This window comes from Triticum aestivum, chromosome 6A (assembly GCF_018294505.1).
Source record: "Triticum aestivum cultivar Chinese Spring chromosome 6A, IWGSC CS RefSeq v2.1, whole genome shotgun sequence".
NCBI classification, from domain to species: domain Eukaryota; kingdom Viridiplantae; phylum Streptophyta; class Magnoliopsida; order Poales; family Poaceae; genus Triticum; species Triticum aestivum.
In genome coordinates, this window is record NC_057809.1 from 271283097 (window position 1) to 271291395 (window position 8299).

Sequence of the window (8299 nt, forward strand, 5' to 3'; positions counted from 1 at the left end):
ACAACCTATGACATGCAGGACCCACCCATTAGTTAACTGGTCAACAGTCAACTTTGACCGCTTGCATCACGCTGATGTCATGATGACGTCATAAATGCCTTTTGATTTAATTAATTTTGTTAATCCTAAAAATGATTTAAATCTTTTAATATTAATATAAAATAAACCGTAGCTCGGATGAAAAAACTTTGTACATGAAAGTTGCTTAGAACGACGAGACGAATCCGGATATGCAGCCCGTTCGTCCGCCACACATCCCTAGCATAGCGAACATGCAACTTTCCCCTCCGGTTCATCTGCTTGAAAACGCTAAACACCGGGGATAATTTCCCGGATGTTTCCCCCCTTCACTGGTACCACCTCATACCACGTTACGGCACCCCTAGCACCGCTACTTGTCATGTCATGCATCTCTATGCATGTGTTTGCATTATATTCATTGTTTCTTCCCCCTCTTCTCTCTGATAGATTACGAGACTGACGCCGCTGCTGGTGCCCTGATCGACTATGCTGTTGACGACCCCTCTTTCTTGCCAGAGCAACCAGGCAAGCCCCCCCTTTGATCACCAGATATCACCTATTCTCTCTCTACTGCTTGCATTAGAGTAGTGTAGCATGTTACTACTTTCGGTTAATCCTATTCTGCTGCATAGCCTGTCATTGTTGCTACAATTTAGCCTAGTATAGGATGCTAGTGTTCCATCAGTGGCCCTACACTCTTGTCCGTCTGCCATGCTATACTATTGGGCCGTGATCACTTCGGGGGGTGATCACGGGTATATACTATATACTTTATATACATGACACATGTGGTGACTAAAGTTGGGTCAGCTCGTTGAGTACCGGCAAGTGATTCTGATGTGGGGGCTGAAGGGGCAGGTGGCTCCATCCAGGTAGTGGTGGGCCTGAGTTCCCGACGGCCCCCGACTGTTACTTTGAGGCGGAGCGACAGGGCAGGTTGAGACCACCTAGGAGAGAGGTGGGCATGGCCTTGGTCGGCGTTCGTGGTTACTTCAAGATAACACGTTTAACGAGATCTTGGTATTTTATCTGAGTCTGGCCACTGGCCTATACACACTAACCAACTACGCGGGGACAGTTATGGGCACTCGACGTCATGGTATTAGCCGAAGCCTTCATGACGTTAGCGACTGAGTGGCGCGCCGGGTTGGACTGGAACGCCTGCTCTTGTATAAGGGAGGCTAGGTCTGCTCACCGGCCGCCCTCGCAACATGTAGGTGTGCAATGGGCGATGGGCCCAGACCCCTGCGCCATAGGATTTAGACCGGCGTGTTGACCTCTCTGTTGTGCCTAGGTAGGGCTGTCACGTGTTGATCTTCCAAGGCCGGGCATGACCCAGGAAAGTGTGTCCAGACAAAGGGGATCGAGCTGTTGGGAAATGTGGTGCACCCCTGCAGGGAAGTTAATCTATTCGAATAGCCGTGATCTTCGGTAATAGGACGACTTGGAGTTGTACCTTGACCTTATGACAACTAGAACCGGTTTCTTAATTAAACACACCCTTTCAAGTGCCAGATACAACCCGGTGATCGCTCTCTAACAGGGCGACAAGGAGAGGATTGCCGGGTAGGATTATGCTACACGATGCTACTTGGTGGACTTACCTTCTATTCTCTTCTACATGCTGCAAGATGGAGGTGGCCAAAAGCGTAGTCTTCGATAAGGCCTAGCTATCCCCCTCTTATTCTGGCATTCTGCAGTTCAGTCCACATATGATACCCTCATTCCATTTGATACCAATGCATACATATGTAGTGTAGCTCCTTGATTGCGAGTACTTTGGATGAGTACTCACGGTTGCTTTGCTCCCTCTTCTCCCCTTCTATACCCGATTGCTGCGACCAGACGATGGAGCCCAGGAGCCATACGCCACCGTCGACGACGACTCCTACTATAATGGAGGTGCCTACTACTACGCACAGCCCGCTGACGACGACCAGGAGTAGTTTAGGAGGATCCCAGGCAAGAGGCCTGCACCTCTTTCGATCTGTATCCCAGTTTGTGCTAGTCTTCTTAAGGCAAACTTGTTTAACTTATGTTTGTACTCAGATATTGTTGCTTCCGCTGACTCATCTATGATCGAGCTCTTGTATTCGAGCCCTCGAAGCCCCTGGCTTGTAATATGATGCTTGTATGACTTATTTTATTTGTAGAGTTGTGTTGTGATATCTTCCCATGAGTCCCTGATCTTGATCGTACACATTTGCGTGTATGATTAGTGTACGATTGAATCGAGGGCGTCACATCATCCCCGACCCCAGCATAATGAAGAGCAATGCTACGACAAGCTAAAGTTCACCATGCCCAAGTTCAATGGAAGCAATGATCCCGAGGAGTACCTTTCATGGGCATTGAAGGTCTACAAAATTTTCCGCTTGCACAACTATGAAGAAGAGAAGAAGATCGTGACGGGATCCCTTGAGTTCCAAGACTACGTCCTCATTTGGTGGGAACAAGTTATTGAGTGCCGAGAGGCAAGAGGTGAACCACCCATCACTACTTGGGTGCAAATGAAGGATGTCATGAGAGCACGCTTTGTGGCAACCTACTACAACCGCGACCTTTTCAAGAAACTCCAACTCCTCAAGCAAGGAACCAAGAGTGTTGAAGAATACTACAAGGAAATGGAGATTGCCATGATACGAGCTAATGTCACGGAAGATGATGAGCAAACTATGGCACATTTCTTGAATGGACTTAATCATCCTATCAAGAAGATCGCCGACTTCCAACCATACTCGAACCTCATCGAGCTAGTGCATCAAGCTACCAAAGCAGAAGTCAAGTGCAAGATGACTTCAAATATGCCAAGTACTCATCCAAGTCATATGTCTTCTCCAACAACCAAGCTTCAACGACTCCAACACCTTCTACCTCAACCAAGCCATCTACAAGCAACAACGACAAGTCTAGTTACAAGAAAACTTCAACAACCTCAAGTAATCCTCCTACTACAAGCAACTTCAAGATGTGAGCTTCATCATCATCTACCCCAACCGATGAGACCGTCAAGGCAAGTTCCTTCAAACGATTCACATGCGGAGGCCGAGGCCACAAGTCCTTTGAGTGTACAAACAAGCGCACCATGATCCTCAACGACGATGGTACATACAACTCCATGAGCGAAGGAGAAATGGAAGCACTTGAGAAAGTGGCAATGCACCGGCAAGTGAACAAAGATGAAGTGGAACAAGTCTTTTGTGACGAAGATTCAAGCCCCGCTCTAGTCGTCTCCAAGGTCTTGACTCTTCAACATCAACAAGAAGAAGACCAAAGATGCCATATCTTTCATACCAAGGCCGGCATTAATGGAAGGTCCGTCAAGGTCATCATCGATGAAGGGAGTTGCCATAACTTAGCAAGTGAAGACCTATGCTCCAAGCTCCAATAGGTAAAGATGAAGCACCCACATCCCTACAAAGTTCAATGGCTTAGCGATTCCGGCACTACCCAAGTCGAGCATAGAGTGCAAGTCTCCTTCAAAATCGGAGCTTACGAAGACACTTTGGAGTGTGATGTCGTTCCAATGACCATTTGTCACCTTCTTGTTGGGCGACCATGGAAATTTGATCGAGGTGTCATCCACAATGACCGAATGAATCACTATATCTTCAAGGTGAAATGAAAGGAGTACGCACTTCGCCCTATGTCTCCAAGCCAAGTGATCGCCGACAAGCAAACCACCCATCGTGGAGAGAATAGTGAGAGAGAGAGAACCACCAAAAAGAGAGTGAGCACCACAAGCCCAAATTGAGTGCCTCCACGATGAGCGAAAATAAGAACTTAGTTCTATTTTCCACCAAAAGTGAGATAAGAGAAGTGTGCGAGAACCCATAAAGTTTCATGCACTATGTCCTTTTTTGCAAGTACGAGGCACCAAAAGCTAACACCTCTCACAATCTACCTTTAGTGCTATCCTCTCTATTGCAGGAATTCCAAGATGTTTTCCCAGACGAGCTACCTCCGGGTCTACCTCCACTACGAGGCATCGAGCACCGAATCGACCTCATCCCTGGAGCTCCACTTCCTAACAAGGCTCCCTACCGCGTCAATCCCAAAGAAACCAAAGAAATACAAAGGCAAGTCCAACATCTCATAGACCATGGACATGTGCATGAAAGTTTGAGTCCTTGTGCCGTTCCGGTCATTCTTGTGCAAAAAAGAGACGGCAGCTTTCGCATGTGTTCCGATTGTAGACCTATTAATTGTCACACCCTGCTTTTCATGCCACAACACTTAAGCTAATAAATCATGATAAAATGTGGTTTGACAAAAACTTTTGAGTGTTTTGGACCTTGCCTTGTTTGGATTTTGTCTGTTGTTTGCAAGTGCTCTAAAAATCAAATAAATCCTCCAACTCCTATACTTCATCTCCTTGCTCCAAACTCTTGAACCAATGATCATGCCATGTGTATAGAGCAATATAGTATTTTCTTACAAAAATAATTTGGCCAAAAAGTATTTTCAAAAATTAGTTTTCCAAAAACCCATGAATTAAGATTTGTACTGCAAGTACTTAATTCAGGGCAGTAAAAATCTTTCCAAAAATATGTTTGACTCCTATTAGATATAGGATACCCAGAAACCACAAAAATATTATTTTAGAAGTTATTTTACTATTTTATTTAAAAGCTTTTTCTTAAGGCCAGAAATGGTCTTTAATAGGGAAAAATTATTTTATTGTTTCAAAAATATTTGACAAAAATCAGGGAAACTCAATGGACATATATTGTCCATATATAAGAGCTTCAACACATGGTCATGTTCAAAATATTGGTCAAATCCCTCAAAAACCATTTCTGCCCATTTCAAGAATTTGAAATATTCCTACAGGAAATATTCCCCAACAATTCCAAGAAAATTCTAGCATGTCACATATGACATGTTTGATGATCTTGCCAAGTATCATGTCATGGAGAATAGTATAACCCCATGAAATCTCCCCAAAACCATTTCTGTCCATTTTGAAGTTTGAGCAACTTTACATTGCCAAACATGTCCAAATGTTCTCAAACCTTGTGAACACACTCAAATGGTCTAATTATTCATCTAGACCAAATGGCACAAGTTGGAGAGAATGTTATCTTGCTCAAAGTGCCCCAAAACCCTTCCTGTTCAGAACCAAATTTGAACAACTCTACATTGGCAACTTTCTCCTTTTGATCTCAACTTTTGTGGACATGTTCATATGACCAAATGAGGCCACTACACCAAGTAGTGCATCAAGGAGAGGTGTTATGCTCAACTGGATCTACACAAGTCCATTTCTGCTCATTTCTAGGGTTTACAAAAGTTGCATTGGCAACTTTGCCCAAATAAGCTCCAAATTGGTGGAAGGCCCTAATTATATGTGTCATTTCATCCTGTGGAGTATCATGGCAATTGGAAATCATTTGCTTGCCAAAAACCTTATCAAACACCTTCTGCCACTTTTCAAAAATCCCCATTTTGACCACTAAAACTATTCTCCTTAAGCTCAACTTTTTACCACAGCCCCTCCTAGTCCCCTTTCACCTCCAGTAACAATGGCAAGTCCACAGCTCCATTATTGGATGGGTAAAACCCCACTTTCTCTCTCTGGACAGCCCATTTGCACACTTCTTCTTCCTCCCTCCTCACTCCAGTGGCCACCCATGGCATCCAATGCACCACTCCATTTCTTTACTCACTCGTAGACCTGCTAGACACCAAAAGATGCGCTCACCATGCATAAAGAATGGCCATGCCGGCCATTTGGGCACTGTGGAGCGTGCTACAGTGCGCTCCCGCACTGTAGCCGCCCCGGTCCAACCACCTCCAGCCACCTCGGGCCTCCCCCGCGCGCCTGCCGATGCGCCTCGGCGTCCGCAACACGCTACACGGTCGGTCCCCTCCTCTCTCCTCCTCCCCACGCCTCCGCGCTAGCGAACAGAGGCCGCCCGAGCGCGCCAATGGAGCGTCTCACACGCGCGCGTCTCTGACCTCTCCCCGCTCTCTCCCTTAGCTCCCCTCGGCGTAGTCCACGCCCAGGAACACCCCAGACACGGCGCCAACTCCTCCCGAGCCCTGCAGCGACAAGCGTGAGCTTGCCGGCGCACGGGTCTACGGGACCTCGCCGCTCGCCTATTTAAAGGTCTCCCCGAGCCCTTCTCTCCTCACCACTCGCTCTCTACACCACCAAACCCTCCCCCTGCACCCCCAGTTCCTCTCCAGAGCCGCCGAGCTCGAGATCGAGCTCGAGCTCCGCCGCTTCGGCTCGTCGGAGTCCGCGAGGTACAGGCCTCCCCCGCTCCTCCTCTGCCCCGATCTAAAACCGCCTCCTCCCATTGATCATTTCCCCTCTCTCCCCCGCCTCGTTTGCAGCCGGAGTCGACCGGAACGACCACCACCCGAAGCCTCTCCGCCGTGAGACCTCGTCGCCGGCAAGCCAGGCAACTCCGGTGATGTCCACCACCTCCACCCGAACGGCGACACGACGCTGAGCCCAGCCGTGCCCTCGCCCGACCTCACCGTGCCCTGCATCATCGCCGGTGAGCTCGCCAGCCACCTGGACTCGGGGTTAGGGATGACAGGCGGGCCTCGCCTGTCAGCCTCTCCCCTCCATCGCCCCCCTCTCTCTCGCTGATGCCTGGGCCCCGCCCGTCAGGTTTAAACCTGGCGTGCGCGTGCACCAGTGCGCTGGGCCACGTCGCTGGCTGGGCCGCTGCCCTGCGGCTGTTCTGGCCCAGCAGGCACAGAGCCCTTTTCCCTTTTCTTTTCTGAACAATTTGTAAAATCCATACATAGTTCAAATTAACTCCAAATTGGATGATTCAAATTTCTAGTAGTTCCTAAAATCATGCCCTATCACATGGTGCTTTTTGCACATTTTTCTAGCACATTTCCCTTCACACATATTAAATAAATCCTATTTTCTTATTTCTGTGCTGAACTTTAGAAAATCACAGAGAGCCCATTTTTGATCCAAATTCCATGATTCGAAATCCTAGATGTCTATAAGTTCAAAACTTAGTTTTTGAACATTTTTACTAATACTTTCTGTATCACCTCAAATAATGGTCTATTTCTTCATATATAGCCAACTTTGTAAATTCATAGGAAAATCATTTGAACTCCAAATCCAGTGAAACCAACTCCTAGATGCTTCTAAAATCATGGTTTGTTAAATGGGTGCCTTTGCTCATTTTTCAAAAATATGTTTCTCTACACTTCTTGCAAATCCATAAACCCCTTGATTCCATCATATCAAAATGTTTAGAAATATCCATTGATCCAATTCCAATGAAATCACTTTGGTCATTCCTCACATGGCCAGAGGTATCCTAGAAAAGTCAAATCAATATTTTTGGAGCACAGAAGAATAGCATAGGATAGCCCGGCATGGGACAACCTGGGCAGAGCTGGCAAAATCCTCGTTTTATGATTGGAATCGTGATTAAACTGTGAAGATGCCATTTGCGAGTTGGAGGCGAGAGTTAGGGTTGCATGTCCGTACGCCGCCGCAAATCGCCAAGATAACGGGAGTTTTTGTTGCGGTTTCGATCCAAACCTGTTGCTCGTAGCTGGGTCAGAAGTAGTCCTGGCCATGGGTAGCATGGCCGAACGGCCCGACCCATCCCAACGCTGCACCTGGGCTAGGCCTGGGCCGGGCCCCGACCCGCCGTTTTCGCGATTTACTGACGGGGCCCGTCCCGCGGCCCGAAGCTCGGCGGGCTTTATCCTTTTGGGCAGGGCTTGGGCCCAAAAACCAGGCCCGATGGCCGGCCGGGACGGGCTCGGGCCTAGGTTTTTTTGCCTCGGGCTTTGGTAGGCCCGGCCCGACAGATGGCCAGGTATAGTCAGAAGCCACGACACCTATCCCAAGCAAAAGCCCAAGTCGTCGTATCTGAGATGGACACATGACCAGACTGGCCGTTGTTGTTTATGTACAAACTCCAAGTCCCAAGAATAAGCTATTGTACTGCTATGACCTTACATCAACTATAACATCTGCTCCCTCCACATGAAGAAAAACAATTCATCTAGCAAGTACTAGTTGAGTGCTCATGTCAAGATCAATTAGAGATGAGGTTGCCGAGGCGAAACCTGCTGGGAAATCTGAAGAGGAGCTTCATGTCCCCGAGCCGCCGTGCCGCCTCCAAAGCAGGGGTAGCCAGTAGCCAGCAGGCACTCCCCCACCTCGATCTGCTTCCCTGGTGAGGAAATCCACTAGCAAGACTGAAAGTCCTTTCAAAGATGGGGCAGCAACAGACGATACGGCAGAATCCATTCGGCAAGCCAAGCTCAAGCCCCCGTCCTC